The sequence below is a fragment of the Sciurus carolinensis genome, chromosome 9 (genome assembly GCF_902686445.1).
Source record: "Sciurus carolinensis chromosome 9, mSciCar1.2, whole genome shotgun sequence".
Lineage (NCBI taxonomy): Eukaryota > Metazoa > Chordata > Mammalia > Rodentia > Sciuridae > Sciurus > Sciurus carolinensis.
In genome coordinates this window covers 22,766,649-22,789,933 of record NC_062221.1, presented here as the reverse complement: position 1 = coordinate 22,789,933, position 23,285 = coordinate 22,766,649, and the positions used below count along the sequence as shown (strand labels likewise).

The 23,285-nt window shown below is 41.8% G+C and overlaps 1 protein-coding gene across 8 annotated transcripts in view; it reads left to right on the top strand.

Moving 5' to 3' along the window:
* Tmem108 (transmembrane protein 108) overlaps window positions 1–23,285 on the top strand; it is a 325,980-nt gene that overhangs the window by 69,576 nt on the left and 233,119 nt on the right. The window contains exon 1 of one of the 8 annotated variants that reach the window (XM_047564394.1): window positions 16,826–16,923. The exons of 5 other annotated variants lie outside the window; for them this stretch is intronic. The gene's annotated coding sequence lies outside the window, so the exon portion shown is untranslated. Of the gene's footprint in view, window positions 1–16,825; window positions 16,924–23,285 lie in introns of those variants that run through there. 2 more of the 8 variants (XM_047564396.1, XM_047564393.1) reach the window with 2 other exon arrangements.

The window sequence follows — 23,285 nt, the reverse complement described above, 5'->3', positions numbered from 1 at the left end:
AGAAACTAGTTTGAAATCAAATCTCAGTCCTTAACTGAGTTCAAACTCGGTTTCACCAACTCTTACCCTTGTGTTTTTGTAAAACTCTACCATGTGAAGATGAGCAGATGGAGGGGAGGCAGATCACATAGAGAAAATGGTGTTGGCAAAAGGCATCAAGGTGGGCTTGTGCAGTATGCATAGCAGCTGGCCTCCAGTGACCTCCCACAGCCTCCACTTACTAGTAGTCAGACATTGTGCTGAATAGGACTGGACTGCATAACCAGCAGATTATAATATACAATAATATTACTACTAATATAATAATAGAATACTACTAATAATACTACTAATATAATAATAGAATATTGCAGAAATGATGATGTGCAATTTTGAGGCTTAACCAAGCCTCAAAATATAACAGATATTGCAGCTTGCTTTACTGGTATGAGCAAGATAGCTGGCATGTCATAAGGATGCTCAAGCATCTCTGGGGAGGTCCATGAGCCATCTTGGAAGCATTTATTCCAATCCCAGCCCAGACCTTCACAACATCAAGACTGCCATCCCGCGTGAGCCCCTGAGCTAGAACCAGTAGTAGATAAGCTACATCAGATTTCTGACCTACACTAGTGAGATAATCAGTGTTACTGTTGGTTTAAGCCACTAAGTTTTGGATGAATTGGTTTCACAGTAATAGATAGCTAATTCAGCATGGGCTTTAAACAAGTCTTATTAAATGGTGTTGAACAGATTGTTAAAAAACTTACTTTTCATTCTGAAGGTGTGAGGGAGACCCTGAAAGATTTTGAACAGTACAGTGCTTGGAAAAATAGACTATTGGAGAATCTCTTTGTATGGCGTATTTATAAATAGTTAAATTCCATGTCATTTGGTCCTGGAGAGCAGTCACTAAGGAATCAAATACCCTCCAAATACCGCATTTTTTTAAAGTCTGAAAATCTTAAATTATGTGCCTTTTATTGCAAATGTAAGAATTCTATATTATTTTTATATTTTTCTAATTCTTGTAGAGCTTACTGATCCTACAAGACTGCATGAGTACCTGAAAGATCAAATGGCTTGTCCCATGAGTGCCAGAGGCAGATCTATGAGATACCACCAGGATGGAGTATATGTGGCATGGGGTGATTAGATTTTAGCCCAATACAGACAGAGCAGGGCAAGTGTGTAGAAGGGAAACTCTGATCTGGAGTCCCCATTCTCTAACCTTCTAATGGAATCCAGTTACAAAGGAAATTTAATTGCCAACAAGATTTCGATGAAACTCAGTTGCCAAAAAGAGTGATTGTTCATCAAGTTAGTAAACTTTGCATTGCTGTCACCAAAATACATAACAAGAATAACATAGAGAAGGAAAGATTTGTTTTAGTTCATGGTTTCAGAGTATTCGGTCCATGGTCGGCTGTGCTCCATTGCTTTGAACCTGAGGTGACACAGAACATCATGGCAGAAAGCTGCTGCTCAGCTCATGGCAGCTGGGAAGCAGTGGGTGGGGAGGATAAGAGACTGGGGATAAGTGGATTAATCATTTGATGAGATTATGACCCTCATGATACAATCTTGCCTAAAAGTCCCACCTCTGAGCCCTGCTGTATTGAGGACCATACTTTCAACACATAAGCTTTTGGGGGAAATATTCCATATCCAAACCATAATACTCATGATTTGTTAAGCTACCCAGGAGGAATTCAGTGACACATTCTGAGTCTCTAAGACCTTTAGGGCTTGGACGGCACTACATGAACCCTGTCAGTGAATAAACAGCCTTATCCACAACCGTCTCAGGAGAGCAGATGGGTAGAGTGAATGCCTTCCTTTTAAGTGAAGTGAAATTCAAGGCTAGAGGAATGGTCCAAAGTGGCCCCACGTCTTTGAATATTGTATGACCCTTCTCAAGTCTGATGGTATCCTATAAAAGCTTTACCTCTGAGGTGATCTTTCTATATCATGGGTACACTTGGTCCTGCAGGTGACCACAGAGACTGTCATGCCTGGTTGCCTCTGCTTGGAGCTTGGAGACAGAACGATACAGTGCAAAGAACAGTAGGTTAGAGAGTCCAGAGATGAAGTGTCAGCATCCCACTGTGCCACCAACAGCTATGACCTTGGGCAAGCCATCAATTCCCCAGTCATTAAGTTTGTGTTGGACTCTGGGATTTTCTTGTCCACGAAATGAAGGTGGGTTGGGTAAGATGCTTTCTGAGGTTCCCTCTCATTATGTTGAGGACTTGTGATTCTTTTTATGGAGTACCTTTGTCAAAATTGAGGTATGCTATATCTCTGGGGAGAGTTTAGAGCAATAAGCTATTGCTCAGAGAAATAAGAAAATGTTATAGCCAAATATATGGAAACTTTATGCACTGTTATTAGACACAATAAATATCCCATTTGCTAACAGTTTTCCAGGGGTTGTTTGTAAGATGAGTATTTCTTAGTAATTTTAAGAAATATTTTAATCTCTAAGATTCATAAAGGTTATAGTGGAAAAAAGTAGAAATTCTGCAACTACATGCATTTGTAGTACATAAATCTGTGTCATACATATTGTTTAGTGTGCTTTATGTTTAATAATTGCAGTTTTAATAAGTCATTATGATGTATAGCACTAACTGAACACCTTACAAGGGGCACAACCTCCTGCCTAATAATCATTAATCTTTCTTTTGATGCAACTTTCATATTCATCTGTTTATATGTACACATATAATACTATATGTATTTATATACTACTATATAAATTTGTCAGACTAGGGAATTGCAATTTGTGACTATTTTAGATTTCCTTTTCAGGATTGGTAAGTGGAAACAGGGACCCTTACAGAATCCTTAGAAGATACCTGAAATCCACCAATTGATCAAAATTCTCTGTGCTAGCTTGCACTCTAATGACTTCTCTTCTTCACCAGGCTCAACTATTTTGCCTAGCTTTTTTCCTCCTAGCAGTGTCAGTGAAAATGGGATCAGATAGGTAAGCAGAGAAATGAAAAGGAAGAAAACCAGGGGGTCTGTCCATTGCAAGAGCTGTGTAAAAATCAAATTCTGGTGCTTCTGGAGCTGATTTGAGTGTGGGGTGGGGAAGGGAGGGAAGTGGTTACCAGGTGCAGTCCTGATTGAGCACACAATCTCAACTTCGGACACCAGTGATGAGGAGAAACGGCAGGTGCTGGGAATGTGAAAAGAAGCACTTCTACAACAGTCCTACTGTGGACCCTATTTACACACTCCAACAGATTTTCCCTCTTTTTCTACACTCCTTTCATTCGAAGAGGATTGCATCTTTCTTCCCGTGAGTCCTCTGATTCCATTTGAAAAGCATCCTTGTGACATTTCTGGTTGGATCAGGAGTTGGCCATGACCTCTAATGGACTGAGAAATTGTCAGGCTTTTCTGGGTGACCAGCATCGTGCCCTCACATAGCCAGAGAGCAGTGTGAATCCAGTCCTCATCTAGGTTACAGAACAGGGCTAAAAGGATATTGGAATTCTTGAACTAAATCCACCAACATTTCCTAAACTCTAACTTGAAACAGATACTGAAGCAACCCAAGGGTGCCTCCTGTACACTTGTGTAGATCTCCGTATCTCCTGGAGGGTTGTTGTCGGTTACTCTCAGTTTCCGATACAGTAAATTTGTGTAACTCACAAGTTCCCAGGTGGTGGTGCTGCTTGCTTGGTCCAGGGCTCACATTTTGAGAACCGCTATCCTACAGGTTCTCCCGTGTGGAAGGGTTTGAAATCAGGACGTAGTTCTAACATTTCTCAGTTCTGTCACTGGGTTGGCCCAGCTTTGCTCTGACCTGCTATCCCTTGGGCCTGGGGCCATGTGTGTCTCACACCCTGTCCTTCAGATCCTTGGTGCCCCAGACAACCAAGACTGTCTGGACTCTGAGGGCCCATCCGATGGATTTCTGAACACAGTGAAAAGAGATGCTGGGTGAAAGCTGTGATCTCCTATGACCTCTGTAACACTGGCTTACACTTGAAAGTAAGTCTTAGGCGGGGCGTAGTCTCACTTTTATCTGAGACTTGAAACTCAGGAAGTTTTAAATTCTTGTCCAGGAAATAAATAGCACGACTGATATTTGAACCTGGTTCTCTGGCTTCAGAGCCTGATCTGCCTTCACTGTGGCTGTATTTTCTCCAGGGTTCCTTTTGAACTGAGGATTTTTCACCATTCTCTCTCCTCATTATAAAGACCCTCCTTTGAGTTACAACTTCAACATAGATGCATATATTCACATGTATGAACACATATGCACACACTCGGGCTTTTGCTTCATTTTAGTATTTTGCATTTATTATATCATATAATTCAATGGGCACCTTAGCTGCCCAGAAGCTGTTGGGAACAGGGCAAGGAATACATACCTGCCCTGAATGTGATGAACACAGGCATACATCCATTATCCATCCACTCACTAGCTGGCTTTTCCTCTATAGCCTGTGTTCTATTGAAGAAAATGTATCTGCATATGTAGCTAAGGACTTACGCTAGGTTTTGATTTTATGCCGTTGACTGTCAGTAAGGAAAGTTGAAACTGCCTCTGCTTGCTGTGCCCCTACCCGTACTTCTCCATAGAGGAGGAGGAGATTCGGGCATAATTTAGTCCTAGTGGAAGACAGTTGGCAGGTCCAGCTGATGCATTCCTCTGTTGGAAAACAAGAACAAGCCCGGAGGGCTTTGAGAGTGTGTTCTGCAGCAAGGGTTTATGTGCTTTGTCCACATTTATAACAATGCAGGTTTTTTTTCTTTCCTAAAGAAAACAGCCCACCCCACCCCCACACCTCTGCAGCTGCTCCCCCACTGTGCGAGGGGCAGGGGGGCACCAAACAAATATGCACACTCTGGCATCTTTGGTTAAAGGCTATACTGGAGTCAGGAGCTGGATTCTGGGAGGAATGGTAACAAGAAGGAAAAAATGGTGGCCGGAGATACCCCAAGAGCAAAATGACCCTGGGAACATACAAAATCACTTGCTTTTGTTTGTTGATTAGCAGATAATGGGAAAAATCCATCATCAAATCTTACCCCATCCCTGAATCTGCTTCCTGGTGGGGAGGCATTTTGACTCCTTCCTTCCTTCAGGTTTTGCAGTTGAAACCAGAATAGCAACATTTGTTAAAAATCTGTGAAACTGGTTAGCTTCTGAGGGGTCTCACTCATGCCAGCCTGTCCTGTTACCATAAAGGAACTTTCTGAAATTTAATAACGTGTATAAGGAATGCCGAAAGGGCTGTTGGGAACCCTGTGCCATCTGGAGTCGAGAATAAGGATTGTCAAGCAGCCCTCGCGTGGTGACTCAGCAGACATTAATGGTCTTAGGGGACCTGGCTGTCCAGCACCTGAATATCCCAATGGGTTCCCTCCCTGAACAGCCACATCTCTTCAGCAGTTGAAAGCAAATTAATATGAACATTAAAGCCTTCAGGGAGAAATCAGAATTGAAGCTGCAGAAAGAGACCATCAGTTCTGTTATTAAGTGACTTAAGCATTCCTGATAATTACTATGCTGTGCAAAATGGTGCAGCAGAAACCTCAGAGCTTGTGGGGTTAGTGGCACAACACCCAAAACTTTTGTCAGTGACCCATTAAAACAAGAAGATAGAAACCTAATAAAAATGGCAAATACTCCTTAACACGTTTTAAATGCTGAAGGGATACATCAGTACTATGAGTACTGCACTTTTCCTTGGAAAACTTAAGTTTGCTTGTTGAAGTGAACATTGGAAGGGTGGTGGCTAGTGGGTTCCCGTGACGTGGTGGAAGGAAGACGCTCTGAGGATGGAAGTAGCGTCACATCAGCAGATGTGGATAGAGGCTCGTGACTCTCGAAACTAGGTAGCTGGTAGGTGTCACAGGCTTGTGCACGTGCTTCTTTCAGCTCAGCATGGTTTTCTGCAGCCATCTAATGCCTCTCATGAAATCACTCAAACACGTTTACATTGCACTTAATTATTCTTAAGTTTGTTCCCTAACATATCAATCACATAGAAACAAATTCATATTTTCAAAATAAGCGTCACAGCACCGTTGACTTTACCCGTCAATTTTCAGAAGACGATTGGACCCCCACGGCCATGTTTTAAAAATACCTGATGGCCATCTTCGAGGCATATAAGGATGACTCTTTTTAATATTAATAGTCAATGTTAATATTCTCTTCCAAACTTTAAATAATATTTAAAAATATAAATAAAGACCATTCCCAGTCCTATAAGAGAAACAGATGTTAATTTTTAAAGGCCACATGAAAATCTTTCATGTATCAAAATGGATGTGTTGAAATGACACATTCCCACGCCATCCCATCCCTACCCTTGAGCTGAGCCAAGTGGTGCTGAGTCATTGACGACTGGATGGTGTTCATATTCTCCTTAATTATTTTCCCGGACTGAGAGCCTGCAGAGGCAACTGTTGAATTGACTCTGTATTATTCGGTGAAGTGAATATATGTTCATTTGTTCTGTGTCTCAAGGTGGTTCCCAAGGTCTCAGTTGTTGATTTCGGCATGTGGCTGCGTGTGCTGGACATTTCTGAGCAGATCCTGTGTGCCCAGTGTTCAGTGGTTAATTCTAGGGTTTGCTGGGTATTCTGTTTTTCAGGTCCACTTTGGGAAGAAGAGAAAATGCACATGGTGAAAGAAGTAGCTTCACATGTTTGACCCTATATTTACCGAGGACCCATGTCTAGACAAAGTGTAGTCAAACTCGTGTTTTTGGAAGGAGCACCTGGCTATTTTTAATACATTGAATTCTTGTGTTCCAATAGATGTGGCAGCTAAATTCTCTTGCATGTTTGGATTTCAAAAAAAAAGATGAGCATCACACTGCTAATATAGCTGCTGTGGTGATGTAATAAATTGCACCACCAATATAATTATGGTAGTAACAATATAAGCATATAGGAATTCTTTGTTTTATTTCTTCTTCTGTTTCTTTTCTTTTCTTTTTTTTTTTTTTAATACTTTATTTAGAGATAGGGTCTTGCTGAGTTGCTTAGGGCCTCGATAAGTTGCTGAGGCTAACTTTGAACTCACAATCCTCCAGCCTCAGCCTCCTGAGTGGCTGGGATTACAGGAGCACGCCACCACACCTGACCAATCTTTTTGTTTTCAAATCTAGATTTAGGCATCAACTAGAAAAGCCTAGACTTTAAGGCCAGAAGGAAATATGGAGGGGATATTTTGTCCCACATATCATGTTCTCCTCAGGAGATTGAGGCTTACAGATGTCAGCACCTGGGCCTAGTCAGGAGCCCAGCTAGTTGTAATTAAACAAGTGCTTCACACGAGGATACCTAATGATCTCTGTGTACCTTACTGCTTTTGCAACTCGGTAAGCTTTGACCACTTGCTTAGGATGCCAAGCAACTCTCCGGTAGTTGCTGCTGCTCCTTTTAACGCAGCATCTGTTGCACCTACTAGATTTGATCCCCTTGCCTGTTGCCTCCATTTTGTTTTAGTTTTTAAAAGTTGAGAAAAACTCAGGTCGTTTATATTCAGGCCATGGTTACCACCAGTGACTTTCTTCCTTTGGTTAACATCCTCTCTTACCTCCATGAATGGGAATAAGAATCCTTGCAGGAGGAAGAGGGAAGCCAGCCTACTTCATACGGAAGCCCATTTGCCGACAGATTTTTTTTATCTAGCCAGCCAAGTCCTCAGATGTGTTACTAGAGAGACGAGGAGGACCTGGAACAGAACAACCCAGAAAATGTCAGGGAAAAAGTATCTACCTCTTGAAGATTTCGAAAAACTATATTGGAAAAAAAAAGGATTATGAAAAACGTTTAGAATTAAATATAATATTTAAGACATAAAGTACTCATCTGCTGTTGTGTAGCTCTTCACTGTTCAAAATGGGTTTTAAAAACCCCCGGAAGGTGTTCATCAAAGACTGCTTTCCAGTGTCAGTTTAGCACAATTCCACATTCCAGGGATAAGCTGAATAGTGGTATCAGCAGCAGCAACGGAAGCCTGCTGTGCCTAACTAGGTGCCAGACTGCATAACACAGGGCCAGCTGGAACTGTTTCATCCTAATGCACCCTCATGAGGAAGGTACAGCCATCAGTACCCCACTTGCTGGGCAGGGGAAATTAGGTTCAATGAAGTGACTTTTCTTAATAAAGCCAAACAGCTAATAAGTTGAGCTGGGCTGCAAAGCCAGGGTGTCTGCTTCCACGCTGACAGTCCTCACGGAAACGGAGGAGCTAGGAACACGTGTTAGTTGTGCCCCTTAGGTGTGTCAGGACACCCCTCCAGTTTGCTATCCACAAAACAAGATTTTCAAAGGGGAATAAAAATAACACGTTTTCCCTGTCTCGCAAGCTTGTTGTGATGACCTTGGAAGATGGGGGAGGGAAGGGCGTTTCGTGAGCATCTACTTTGTGCCAACTCTACCACAGGCATGCTTCACGTCACAGCATCAGTTGCTGTCCCTGATGTTGTGCAGTTCGCATGTTCACTGTTGAGTGTTGAATCCCTGCCATTTTCAGAAGACGGATTCATTGCCATCTGTTCTCATGTGTGGGTTTTTCTTGTTGCCTGTCTTATTCAACTGATTCACTGGGGCTGAGGGATTATTTTTGAAGCAATACATGTTATTTGTAGAAAAATTGGCCAGAGGATTTGAACAGGCAGTCTACAGAGGAGGAAACTCAAAAGGCCATCAAGCATTGGAAAAGATTCTCAAGTCACTAGTAATGATACATTTTGCATAGCAGCAGCTTAGAGAGTTCACTTATCCAAATGCTTCTGAGGCCACTCAGGCCCTCCTGCATCACTAGTAGTAACACAGGCTGACGCTATGATTTTGGAGAGCCATTTGGCACCACTTGTTCAAGGGAGTACGACTCATATCCCCAAGACCTAGCGGTTATACTCTTAGAAACATGAAAAATTACTTTTAGATGTGTGTGTGAGAGACCCTAATAGGACATGAACTATTTACATAGGACTGTTATGGTGACAACCAGTAGTTGGAGGTTACCTAGTTGTCCTTTACTAAAAGTGTGGGTAGTTAAAATTTGATGAATGTGCATTAAACAGAACCATGCAGCAGTTAGAAGCCATTGATTAGATGAATATTTATCCAACAAGGGTGGATCTCAAGGGCGTAAAGCTAAGTGAAAAAATAAGAAAAGCAGTGGAATACAGTGGAGGGTCCCTGTGTTGAAATATGCACATAGAAAATGACATGCATTTTGTGAGATCCCACACAAAATCCTATTAAACACATCAAAATTGTTGTGTGAGGATGGCCCAAGGGATGGGACAATGAGGATAAGTAATAAGCAATAAATAGAGAAAGTAAGAGAGAATCTTACAAGAACTAGTTAAAATAATGGGTCATAAACTGGGGATAATGATTAACTCACTGGAAAGAAGAAAAATCAGAACCAAAAAAGACAATTATCCATCATTGTGATTTTGCAGATACATTTTCCTTTGAATGCAATGGTGCTCCTGGTTGACATCAAGAGCACTTAGCAGAATGCTTTGCGTTAGGATGAACCCAAGGAAGTTTATAATTTGACTGAACTTGATGTTATTCACCCTGAGGAGAGAGCATCTCCAGTGCGGAAATAACAGTCCGTTTTGTTTTTCTAAAATAATATTTTTTTAGTTGTAGATGGACACAATACCTTTATTTATCTATTTATTTGTAATGTGGTGCTGAGGATCAAACCCAGTGCCTCACACGTGCTAGGCAGGTGCTCTACCACTGGGCCACAGCCACAGCCACAGCCCCAGCGGTCCATTTTCACAGCCAGGATGCAAAAAGAACACAGGTGCTCTTGGTGTCAACCAGGAGATTTCGGTGCAATCAAAGGAAAAAGTATCTCTATTTTTATTTATTTACATTTAATTCTAGCAGTACTCACTTTGACTTGGTATGCCGGAAATGGTTTAAGGTGCATTTGGACCATTGCACAGGGTGATAGTTTAAGAACAAATGAATGTTGGTCCCAAATGGAACAAGTGAGGTTGGAACTTAGCCTAATGTACCAGGGAACCATCCACACATATTAGGGCTGAGTGACCTAATGGCTTATAATAGGCTGGATGGGACCAGCTTCTGATGACTGCCTAAAGTAAAGAAATCAGTAAGTAATAGAGTTCTGAACCCTTATTCTCTGTTTTGCATGAGGACTGTGAACAATCCTTAATACAGAGTACATTCCTTACTGCCAGAGCCGCAAACTCTACTGCCCAACTGAGGACAAGTCTATATAGGCCCCTTACAAAACCCCACAGAAGCTTCCGGAGGGAGACTCAGATCTCAAATCATTGCACTAAGAGCTGAAAATCATGTGTGGTGCCATTGGCAGTTGTTTCCATGGTAATCACTGCTGCCCTTGCAGGTCCTTCCTGATGAGATTCTCAACAGGTACTGCATTTGCTAAGGTGTGTGGGGAGTGTGTTTGTATCTGTTTGTATATCTGTATACATTTGTTTGCTGGTGGCTGAATTGTCAAGTTTTACTCTAAATCCAAAATCAGAAGGCAGGAGGCATGAATGCCTTGCATGCTAAATGAAGCCTTATGGGATTGGATTGGGTGCACAGGTTAGTAAAAAAATTCAAAGATACCAGTCAAAATGTTCTTGAAGCCCCTGTTACTGGTTGCTCTTTCTTTTGAACATTCCAGTGGTCTTTGGCGTAATAGGCACTAGTGTGAGGTTTTTATCTCTTCAATTCATGAAGTCCCATAGATGGGTAAGGTGGAGGGTTTCATCCTTCTTGGGAGGGAACAGTATGAATTCAACAGGCTTCTGACTACCCACTAGGTTTTCTGGTCTTTGGTGGTTGGTGGATCAGGGCCAACCCCGCCCAGGTACAGGAACTATTCAATGGTATAATCTCAAGACCAATTTAAGACTTTCCAATCCTGAGGTTTCCCCAAATCTAATCTGATATAATTTGTAAGATTTTTGCTCTCTCCCCTGAAAAACTAACCTCCCTCAAGTTAATACATCACTTACATTTGAAGAGTACCGTAAGTCTTCAAATGGAATCATCCTTTCCAAGAGGAAGGGAAAGCCAGCATCCAAAGCCTTGGAAGTAACTTAATTATGCTTTTGTTTTAAGTTCTGTGTTTGCAAAATATTTTTCAGTTGCCTGTCATTTATCCTTACCCGCCCACCCACTCCTGTCCCCAATGAAAATTTCAAATGAACTAAGAAATCAGGTAATTTGCCTCACATGTTGCTCCAGATTTGTGTTTCCCGTGACTAGGGGGGCAGGTGCAGATCAAATTGTACCCAACATCTAAAAAGTCACTGTCCTGCAACCTAGTAAGTCCCTTGCAAGGTCAAACGTTCAACCATGAGTGGTTTTTTACCCAGGGTTCTACCTCCTCCAGATCTAAGTGGATCGGATGCCAGGGGTCCATCAGCTGGTAGAGTGTGAAAGGCTCTGTCATTAACTCAGGGAGCGTGGTGTGGAGGCCCCACCACAGACCAAGAGTAGGAAGGTTGGGCTCGGAGCTGGGTCTTACGTTTCCTAACGGTGCAGCCTTGATCACATTGCCCTGGCTCCTGTAAAGTGAAGACACCTGCCCTCCCTATCTCCCAGGTGGTTGTATCAAATGAGGTGATGCTTGTCAACACTTGTGGCCGCCTCTGAAGTGCTTTGGAAATGTAATAGCTCCCTCGTCAAGGTCTGATGATCACGCAGAGGCTGGAAAAAGCATCTGTGGTTTCCTGAGTCAAGGTTGTCAGGTACGTTTCCCTTCAGGCTCCTCAGTTTGGAAACGTGGTCAGGGTGTTTCACAAAATACCAGAAGGGAAGGGCAAGAAAAATAACAGAAAAGGAAGAGGAACAGGGGCAGACTCTCCCCTCCATCCACCCTCGGCTCCATTCAGCATACTGACTTCATTCAGCAGTTCTTTCCTGCTTTGTATGCAGAGACAGAGCCTCTCATGATAATGTGGATGAACAGTGGAGGGTAAACACTCACTTAAAAATACATCCAGATGCAGCCGGCTGCAGCCAACAGAGCCCTGGTTCTCTCCTCAGAAATGCCGTTCATTTATGCTCCATGAATTCATGGTCCTTAATAATTTCTCTAGGGTAAGTCTGAAGTTTACTTTGTTTTATCTGTGAAGAAGGGGCCCACAGAGCAAATGAGCAGGGTAAATATGTCTGCTAGGAAACACATTAACCTGCTTGAAAGGAAGATCTGCTTTCAAATGCTTTCCTTGCATCTATTTGCATCCTAACTATGTACTGATGATGAGTGATTTTAGTCATTAAAGTAGTCCTAGGAGGATTGCGACTTGGTAATATTTTATTAGCATTTAATTCGAATTACTCTAATAAAACTCGATTTCTTTAAAATTCATCCATAATTCAATATTATCACACATATCTTCTGTCTGTCAGTATGAATTTGTTGTAAGGTATTATTGTCATTAATTACATGCCCCTAATTCCTTTAAATACTGTCTGGTACAGTTATATCCTTATGAACAAGATTTTCAATTTTTCTTTGGTTTCTTAAGATAAAAAAATGTCCTGGCACTTAAATAGCATCACTGAGGTTTGAATTCAGAGGGGAGTTTGCCTATAAGAAACCAACTAGGGAGGAATATAATTAGTTATCTCCTCTATGACCAGACCCCAGTGCATGATAGAGGCCAACTACTTTCCCTAAAAGCTTGGTTAGATTTCTATAAATGGCATAAACTAAACTTGATTCATGAAACAACTTGTGCACTATGCTTGACCTATAGTGAACACTGATTAAATACTTAAGGCATGTATGTGCACGTATCTTTTGAGTTTTCCTTTGTGTTTTGTATAGACAATATTTTAACATCAAGCATGTGTGTTATGTTAGAAACTATGCAAGAGGATTAAGTTGAAAGCACTAATTGTGTGTATTGCATTCATTCATTAGCCCACCTACCAATCTTTCAAATATTTCAGGAGGGTGGGGAACCAACCAGACATGGGGAAGAGAGGAGGTCCCTCCCACAATTTGCTTCTGTGTTTGCAAGTTCTACCCCAGCCACCCTCTTGTGGTTATTAATGTATGCCTGGCTGGGCCCCTGGTTACAACAAGGTGGACATAGCTGATCCCTACTTTATGTGTGTGTCTTATTATTCAATTTAGGTTAGAATTCTGTCACATCTAGAGTCTTTCCAGTACTAGAGATCCACCGTCCTAAGTAAATAGAACAGCTTTGTACCAAAGGTAATAGCTAGCCTTTTGAAGTGTTTGCTCTATCTGTGCCAGAAACTCTTCTAAGAGCACTTTACATGTTCACTCATTAATCTTCACAGTATCCACGAAGTGAGTTCTATTCTTATTCTCATTTTACAGAGGAGGAAACTGAGTCACACAGGTCCGTGCGTGGCAGGACAGCACAATTTCAAAAAGGCAAACTACTGCTCTTGGTTCGTAAGACCTTTTTGGCATCCCAGATCATCTCGTATCTGTATGTTCTCTCTCTGGATCTGATACACCCATTTCCGTTTGTTCATATGGGAGAAATGAGGCAAAAAAGGCGAGTCTCTGCTTTCCATGCCTAGGAGGCCTGGGGCTGCACAGCACTTGAACCCAGGACTGACTGTGTCCCAGGGCTCTTTCTCCAGAAGCAAGCTGCTGCCTTTCTGTTCATCTGACCAGTAGATCTGTACTACAGACAATTGAATGGAAGCGTTGGAATTCCAGGAACTTACCGCAGTTACTGGAGGAGGGTGATAACGTAATGTGGTTCACCGCCACTCCATTTAACCTAGGATCCAGAGAATTCCAAATAAGCTCCAACTCCTAATTTACTTTCTGTGCCTTTGTTGACTTAATATCCAGACTCTGTCCTTAACAGCTCTAGAGTAGAAAGTCAGGTCACCAATCAAGAGTCAGTACTAATTGGGAAATAATTCACAGTTTGCTACAGCAAAAAGGTAGAAACTCCTACAAATTTATCTGTCATTTTGATTCATTCTTGAATCCTTTGTAGTACATTTCAGGGTCTCAAAGAAGCTCCTCCGTCTGTGAAGATGCTCTGAAGCATCTTGTTTTACATATGATGAAAATGGAGAGAGCAACTTCTTTTGACAGGAAACTTCACTTCTTGTTACTGAAAGCCGTCACAACAGTCATTATGTCTGGCTTTCAGAGATTTCCTGGAGTTAGGAGAACAATAGACAGTTAAAATGGCAATGTCAAGAGTGTTCTGGGTTTTATAATGAGCACCAAGGGAAATTTTTTTTTCTTTTGAGTTTATAAGAAAAAAGTAGGAGGAATATTTGAGAGGTGGGGAATCATGTGGAAATGAACCTTAACATTCCATTATTTAAAACGGAGTGTTCTTTCTAACCTTTGGAAATTGAAAAAAATTAATTTTATGTCACTGTTCCCATCTTCTTGCTACTGAGTTGACAGTGACTAAGAGAAAATTCAGCTAGCCCTCCCATCATGCTAAGTAAACCTCTAAAAGACTTATTTGCAGCTTTCCTTCTCTTTGATTAAACATCATTTTAAATCCTTGAATCCCATTTATTGGTTCTTCCTTTTTACATATGTACAGAGTTTCTTGGGCTTATGATTTCTAATTTAGCAGCAGTAATTATTTCTCTGCTTCCTCACCCCATAAGAAAAATGATGCCAGCATTAGGAGGAGATGTGTATTTTAGCATATTTGTTGCATATTGCAATATTTATGGTTCTCCATAATTTTTAATCTTAATTTATATAGCCCTGATATGATTTCTTAATTTCTAATAAAGCTCTGATATGTTTACAATGTCCAGTACAGTAAAAGCTCATACTCTGTGAACAGTTCATGTGAACTGGTGCCCTCTCTTCTAAAGTTCCTCACATGCCACCAGAGCAGCTTGTGTTTTTAGAGAATGCTGCTTTAGTTGTGTGGGAATACCTGAATGCCAGCAGTAAGCTGCTGTCATTATTTTTTTTAAAAAGCAATTATTAACATTTTTAAAATATGAGCAAGACATTTTTGTTTTGAAAGTCAGCAGTATTTTAAAAGTTACAAAATGAAAATAAGAGTATTCCTTCCTATTCTCTCATTCCTATCATTCCTTGGAGGTACCTACTGTTAAATTTCCACATACCTGCCGGAAATGATCTAACACACTTTTCACATGCAAGCACACACACACGTACATACACATATGCATACACACAGCACTCATCTGTGCTTAATAAATGAATGTATGGATACATATGTGGATTCAGTTGTGCAATATATCTTGGGCATCTGCCCTTATTAGTGTGCACAGACCACCTCATTTTGAATGACTGTATAGTATTCCATTGAGTTCACATGCCATAATTGAACTTGTGTTCATCAACATTTAGGATTTTCCAGATTTTTTTCTGATGCGAACAATCCCAGGACACATCTTTTTGCATTTTTGTAAATTCAAAGCAAGGGAATTACTGATGAAAAAGCATGTGCATTTTTAGCGTCACTAAATGCTGCCAAAATTATCCTCCAAAACGACTGCACTAATTTATACTTCCAACAATAGTGTATGAGAGTGTCATGTTTCTCCACATCCTTGTCTACACTGAATGTGACAGAAATTTTAGTTTGTATGATAGGTGAAAATAGAATTGAAAATTTTTAATTTACATTTTTAGCCCCCGCGGTATCTAAGGTTCATTTCAGTGAATGCTTACTGAGCACTTTGTCGTCATTGGAATAGGATCTGATGACCTAGTATTGTCCTTATCCTTAAAAAGCCAACGGAGGAGACTAAGAAGACTGCTTTTTAAAAAAGGAATGCAAAATTGCAAGTATAGAGAAGCGGTTCTTTTGCTCACTGCTGGCAGGAATGGTTGTCTTGTAAAGGATGGTGTGTTCACCCCTGTAGGTTCTTGATTCTGTTCCTACCCTAAATTGGCAACTCTCCCCTTCTGCAGTGGCAGCCTTGCTTTCCTTGTGGAACGGTAGTGGCCGCATCTAGCAGTAGGAATGCTTATGCAGTAGCTTCTCTTTCTCTCCAGGACCTGGCTTGTTTGGTTCATTGGCTGCTTTTAGAAGCTAACACCCACAGGTCGCTTCTGTTCTAGAAGGGCCCCCGGCATGCAGAGCTTGATAAACTGTTCAGTCATTAATCAAGCTCCTCTACCTGTATGGATTTTTTGAGGAAGTATTTCATTTTAGGCATCCCAAATTAGGGTGTAGACACTCTGAGTATTTCTTTAGAATTCCCTGTGGCGGTGGTGGGGGATATGGACAGCAACATCAATCATTTGGGACTCCGTTGGTTCCTGCTACCAAAATAAACTAGTAAATAAAATACAATCTGTGAGTAGAACTATCTAGTTGCCAGACTGTTTAGTTAAAATGGGAAGGTCTAAAATACACAGCAAAATGGATGGATAAACCTGGTTTTCTGAATAGAGGCCACTATTGATAATTCATCCCTTTCTTATTGCTGAGGGTCAGGGAGATCTGAAGTTCTCCAAGAATTGAAATTCTGCTGGAGTTAGCTCAGGGGAAGACCTTTGGAATGTTCCACTCTCAAGCCATGGTTTCAGACCTGTGGATGATTTTTATTTTTGGGTCTTGGGCAAAAGGAAGCTCTAATTTGCTTCCCTGTGTGTGGCAGGCCAGTGCCCTGTGAGGCTGGCTGGGCAACTGCCCTTTCCCCAACCAACTAGCCCCTGAGAATGTTTGAAAAGAGAAACAAAGCCAACCCCCTTTAAAGGGGCTGGAACAGGCTAGTAGTTGCTAGGCAAGTTAAAGTAATTCAGTGTCCTTGCCAGACGTCTGCCATGCAAACGCAACTTGGAGGGAAGGGGAGTGAGATGGTGGTGCTTGTTGGTTGCCATAGGAATGTTTCCCTGATTGGAACAGGACCACAGAGTGGGGAGAGCAAGACGCCAGCAGCCACGCGCTTTCTGCTTGGGAATGGGAGCCCAGAGTGGGTGGTAGAGCAGAGGTAAGCACCGGGAGGGAGGGAGGAGTGGAGCCCGGGTTCTCCTGGGGCGGGTGGGGCAGTGTGTGAGGAGAGCGCATCCTGCAAAGAGGCGAAGGGCCTGAGCAGATGAGATCCTAAACGCCGTGTCGATTTAAACTTGGGGAGGAGAATGAGGAGGTGAACTTGGGGAGGTTATGCGATGGGGCCTTTGGGGAGAATTCCAGCTAAATTCTGGAATGGACCCAGATTTAAGATGGACGGAGACTTAGAATCGTGTAATTTAGAGGGAAAAGTTACTTAGCTGAAGGTAGGTATTCTCTATGTAAATATTATGTCGGAGCATGTCTTTATTTTAGTTCAAAAAGCAAGGGTGGTAATTAAAGATTTGTTAACGAATCGTACTGCTGCATTTATCAAGTTCTGATTCACAGGTGGGAAAAAGCAGAGTTGACTGACTAGTGGGCTACCGGGATGAACCCTCACCAGACCCTATGACCTGGCTTACTCTCATTAGCATCCGATGGCAGTTTCTAGAATGACCACCACCTAGGGTCTGAGTGGAAACGAGCAGCTGAACCTTGGGTGTGTTCACTTAACTTTTCTGTAACTAAGCAATTACCCAGATCTGAGAATGGAAGGTGATGGCCTACCCTGGCTCCCTGGCGTCCTGTGAGCATGCGTGTCCTTTTACTCGAACACAGTTTCTGGAGGGAAGTGTAAAGTCCTGGGTGTGTGTGGGGGGGGCAGGGTGGTGGCTATCAGAATGGGTTAGGCCAAGGGTTTTCAATGTTTGAGGTCACAGTCTTTGGGCAAACTCTGTTTAACTCATAAAGTTTTACCTGCACATAGGAAGTTTGTATAAATTTGTTATTGCTTGCCATATATTTGATTCATGTTCAGAGGGTATTTCAAATTGTTTCTCCTTTGGAATGTGTATGCACTGTTAGGATGATTTATCACTTTCTTTTATGTGGTTTCTTTTTTGAGGTCCTATAAAAGAAGACTAAAGGGGCATGGTATTTATTCTCAAATATTTAAATCCTGGTGATGCACATATAGAAAGAATGTCATGGGACTCAGATCGGAGGTCACTGGTGTGTTTCAGGGTCAGTCAGTTTCTCTGATCTGGAACCCTAGCATCATTTTTACTTTGGAATTGATTAGAAGCTGACTGACTAGCATCAGTTACCTAATTTGAGGTAAATTTGCAAACCAAATGCAAAATATTAATTTACTGGGAGAGTGTATTCTATTAAGAAAGACTATCCTTGGGCTCTTCAGATGCTTTTGTCAAAGAAGCTAAAATATATACTAGTTATAATCTTTAAAAAACATATTTAGCAGGACACAGTTGTGTACTCCCAGCTACTTGGGAGGCTGAGGCAGGAGGATTGAAAGTTTGAGGCCAGCCTTGGTAATATGATGACAACCTGTCTCAAAATAAAAAGTTTGGAGATGTAGCTTAGTAGTACCCCTGGGTTCATTCCCCAGCACCATAAAAACAAAAACAAAACAAAACTTATCTAACCTAGACCCTTCAGAATCCAGAGCAACTCTTTCCAAATAAAAATGTATTATGAACATCAACATCCAGCTTCAGTATGAGTTCATCTCTAAAATTTAACTTTAATTAAAATTGATAAAGTCAAACATTTATAATGAAGTTCAGTTCCTTGGTCGTACTAGCCAGTGGCCTCCGTGGTGGATGGCAGGCACAGAGAACACTGTTCTCTAGGCTGTGGGCTTTGCTCCCGCACATCTCAGAGCGGGAGAACCTATTGGAGAGAACCTCATTTTCTGAGTGTGGGACTACAGGCAAGTTCACGTCCCGAAGAGGAAATTTCCATTCAAGCCAAATTAGAACCTGCCTGGCAAGGAGCTATCTGCTGGTGGCCTCTCTCTCCACCCGTGTTCCCAAATACACCCCTCATTGTCTTCCCAACAGATAAAAACAGGCCACCCTTGACGGTTGGTCTCCCTCAGCCTCCACTCCAGGCTGCCTCGTTTCCATTACATCAGTGCCTTTCCTGGATAGAGAGCCCCTTTATCTCTCTCATTGTTTCAGTTTCCACATTTGGCTCTAATTTCTGTTTTACCTTAGTGGAGCATTCAGATGTTCAAATTCCAGTTTAGTGCTTAATGAAGGTCCTTTCTATCAAGGTCAATATGGTTGATTTACATGAATTTGAAAAAGATAAACGTCCTCCTTTACTCCTGGCTCCATATTTGTATGATGCCTGGCTTAGAAACCTCATTCACCCTTCACTAAGTATCTTTTTTTGTGGAAAATTAGGGCTCTTCAATATAGTCACTCTGTAGCTAGTTCTTCTACATTGGAGAAGCCTGAAGAACATCTCTAGTCCTTAGACAGGAAACAGGAAGAAGTCCTTACATCAGGTGGGGGTAAGGTAGGGAGTGACCTGGAATGTGAGAACTATCCTCAGGTGCCAGAAATTTTGACCTGCACAGGTTTGACATATTGTATAATAGTGACCCTGGTCATCGATAGATTATAGAGCACAGAAGTCCATTATTTCCTATTGGGTATCTGCCATTTGCAAGGGACAGCACTGGTGATAGTATTAAAATTCATCCTGTATGTCCTGGAATGTATCAGGTTTGAAAAGTGCTTACAGAGTTCTTCCAGGTCTGGAGGATAAGAACCTTGTCGTGGGGACGGGCTCATGTCCAAGACAGTAACCGGTCCCCCTTCCTTTGGCAAGGAAGCTAGTTTGGAAATTGGGAAATAAATGCCAGCCTGTGGAATCATTTTAATCTGAGTAGGAATGCATGCTGTACTTCTTTCTCATCACCACCAAACCAGCCACTTTAAAGCCAGCCTAGGCTTTGTGGAGTAAGTATCCGCTGTCAGCCTGGAAAGCCTGGATGCTAGCCCCAGGTCTGTCTGCTTTGAAAGCCCTTGAGTTGCTCTGGGTCTCACTTCTTATCTGTGGGTGAAGACACTACACCAGGTGATCATGAAATCACAAATGAAACCTGCAAAACCACATCTAAACTCCCATAACAAGTGGGGAGCAAAGCTCTGGTTCTCACAATCTCCTGCTTTGCTGACCCCAAGGAGCTTCCTTGTACACTTAGAGGCTAAGCTTGAACCAAGTAGAAGAATCGAGAAGAATGACTGGTTCTCTCTGCCTCCATGAGACCATTCGTTTTGTCTGCTTCTATTTTGAGGTTCCTGGTTGAACCTCCGAAACACACAGGTTACCTATCGTTTTGTTTTGTTTCTCCTTAGTATTCTTCCTCAATGTAACAGGTCAATAATCAGCTCAGATACCTCTGTGCATAAAGCTCCCCAGTGATCTCTAAGTGAAAACAAACAAAACTAGTTCTTTGCTGATTGACATACATGGTAACAAAAGAAAAATTGCTCCCTGAAATGCAATGATAAATTTTCTCCAATATTTGCCATTAAAACAACAACTACAATAAACAAAGCGAAGCAAACGCAGAGGGGGCTATGGTAGCTGCTCTTGTTGACGTTCTGATGGAGGCTGGGGGTCCACTCCCTGTGCTGGAGCATCACTCACAGATGGGGGCTTCTTGTAACGGGCAGATCATGAGTTCACATATTCCTTTAGCCTTTCATGCTACCAAAGAAGTCAGGGATGCCAAAGAAAGGAAAGTTGCTAATGACCTGTTATGTACCAGGAATGCTAAACATTTCACATATAGTGGCTTATTTAATTCCATAACCACCCTGCAAGATAGGTAGGTGTTTGTTCAATTTTACAGATCCATAAAAGTGCTCAGCAAAGTTATGTGGCTTGCTTGAAGTCACACAATAAATAAATAAGCAGGGATTTTACTTAACTCTGAAGTCTGGTTACTTTCTACTGACATCAAGTACCTGATGACAAAACGTAAACCCCAGTGATATCATTTCGGTTCCACTTTATTTGAAGATACCCGATGTTCCCTGTAGATACCAACATAAACAGATTAACATGAAAAGTAGATACAGTAATTGAGTAAATTTTATTGATAAACAGAGGTCATTAACCTGCATCTCAGAGATCCTTTGAAAATATTAAAAACAAAAATAGAGGTTTTTTTTTATTTGCAAATAATAGATTTATGTACATTTCATAATTGACATTGTTGGTTGGGGGGAAAATGTACATGAATTCTAAATTGAATTCAACTTTCAGGGGTGGTGCTTGCTTCTTCTGGGGTGAAATACAGTGCAGTCATTTTGGTTTTTAAAGAAGCCATGCTGTTTGAACTGGTAGTTTCCATGCTTCTATCCTTTGGGCAGACAGAGCATGCCATTTGCATTCAGTGTCCTCACAGATCCGGCAGTTGATCTAGTTATCTACTGCTGCATAGCAAAGCCCTCCAGCACTTGGTGTCCTAAAGCAACAGCCCTGTTTGTTTGGCTCTTGAATCTACAGTCTGGCCAGGGCTCAGTGGAGACAGTTCCTCTCTGCTCCACTCAGCTCCGCTCAGCGTCAGCTGGGTGGCTGGCAGGCTGGGGACTGGAACCTCGTTCAGTCAGCCCATGGGTGTCTGGAGCCTGGACTGGGAACAATGGAGCAGCTGGCTTCCTCAGGCATCTCTTTCTTTGTGGTCTCTGCGAATGCCAGCTTCAAGGTAACCTGACGCTACCTCACTACCTGACCCAAGAGAAAGAAAGCCAGGCAGGAAGCTTGTCATCTTTTATGACCCACCCTAGGAAATCACACAGGATCACTCCTCTGCAATCAATTCACTGAAGCACTTACAAAGGCCATCCGGGTTCAGTGGGAGTGGAAATACATTCCATCTCTTAGTAGAGAATCGGAAAGTTTCTGGGAAAGCCTTGCCATAGCCATTTTTGGAAAATACAGACTGTCACAGAGATAAGCCAGGCTGCAGGTTATATGGTAGAAACCAGATGTCTCTCTTCCACCCAAGAGAGCATGTTGGCCTATAATTTATTCCACTGTAATTTAACACACCATAATTTACACTTTTCAAAAAAAAAAAAAGTAAATCACTCTATTTACTGTTAAAAACAAATTACTTGTGAAACACCAGTGAATTAGCTGGGACTTACCCTACATTTTTCATCACTTTTGAGCTGAATCCTGTTTCATGTTCCTGAACGGGGATCAGATTTTTGATTCTGAGCTTTGCGTGTGGAGGTAAACAGCTGAATACTTAGGTAAACAGCTTTGCATTAGAAACGTTTCCATTTAAAACTAAAGAGTGAAGACAATGGAACTTACCATTGAATGTTTCCTGAAGGGCTGGTCCCTGAATTTTACAGGAGCTGCTGCCCCTTAGGGAAAGGAAATGATTGTTCAAGGCCCATTTCTCAAAGTTGACAAAAGCAGGATTCTGTCAAGCTTCACTTCTGAAACACGGGAATCCTGTGGCATGGCGTAACAGACTTAGGTACTTTGGGCATTAACTAGGTTAAATTTGTTCTAGACTTTTTCTTATATTTTTATTTGTGCATTATAATGACCCATAACAGTAAAGTTCATTGTGACACAGTCATACATGCACATAACATAATTTGCTCTATTTCGTTCCCCAGTAACTCCCCTTTCCCTCTCTCTTTCCTCTCCTGGTCCCCTCCTCTACTGTACTGGTATCCCTTCTATTTATTTTTAATGGTTGCATCATAATCATCATAATTATACATAAAAATGGGGCTTATTGTGATATATTCATACATGCACATTACATAATTTGGTCCATTTCATTCCCAGCACCTACCTTTTCCCTTCCCTCTTCCCTCCCCCTTGATCTTCTTCCCCTAGTGCTCCCTTGTATTTTGTGAGATCCTTTGTTTTTTGGCAGTCCTGGAATTGAACGCAGGGGCTGTCCTACCACTGAACTGCACCCCAGGCCCTTTTTTATTATTTCTTTTAAGACAGGGTCTCACTAAGTTGCCTAGGCTGCCTTTGAACTTGTGATCCTCCTGCCTTAGACTCCCCAGTTGCTGGGATTACAGGAATGTGCCACCATAGCCAGCTATGGTATGCATTCTTTTTTTTTTTAGGTATTAGGGATTATACTCAGGGGCACTTGACCCCTGTGCCACATCCCCCACCCTATTTTGCATTTTAGAGACAGGGTCTCACTGAGTTACTTAACATCTCGCTTTTGCTGAGGTTGTCTTTGAACTCGGGGTCCTCCTGCCTCAGCCTTCCGAGCTGCTGGGATTACAGGCTTGTGCCATAGTGCCCAGTGGGATGCGTTTTTTAATTCCTTTTTTCTTTTTCTCTCCAACTTCTGCATATGAGAGAAAACATTTGACCTTTGACTTTCTGAGTCTGGCTTATTTTACTTATCATGATGTTCTACATTTCCATCCATTACCTCCAAATGACATAATTTCATTCTTCTTTACGGCTGAATAGAACTCCATTTTA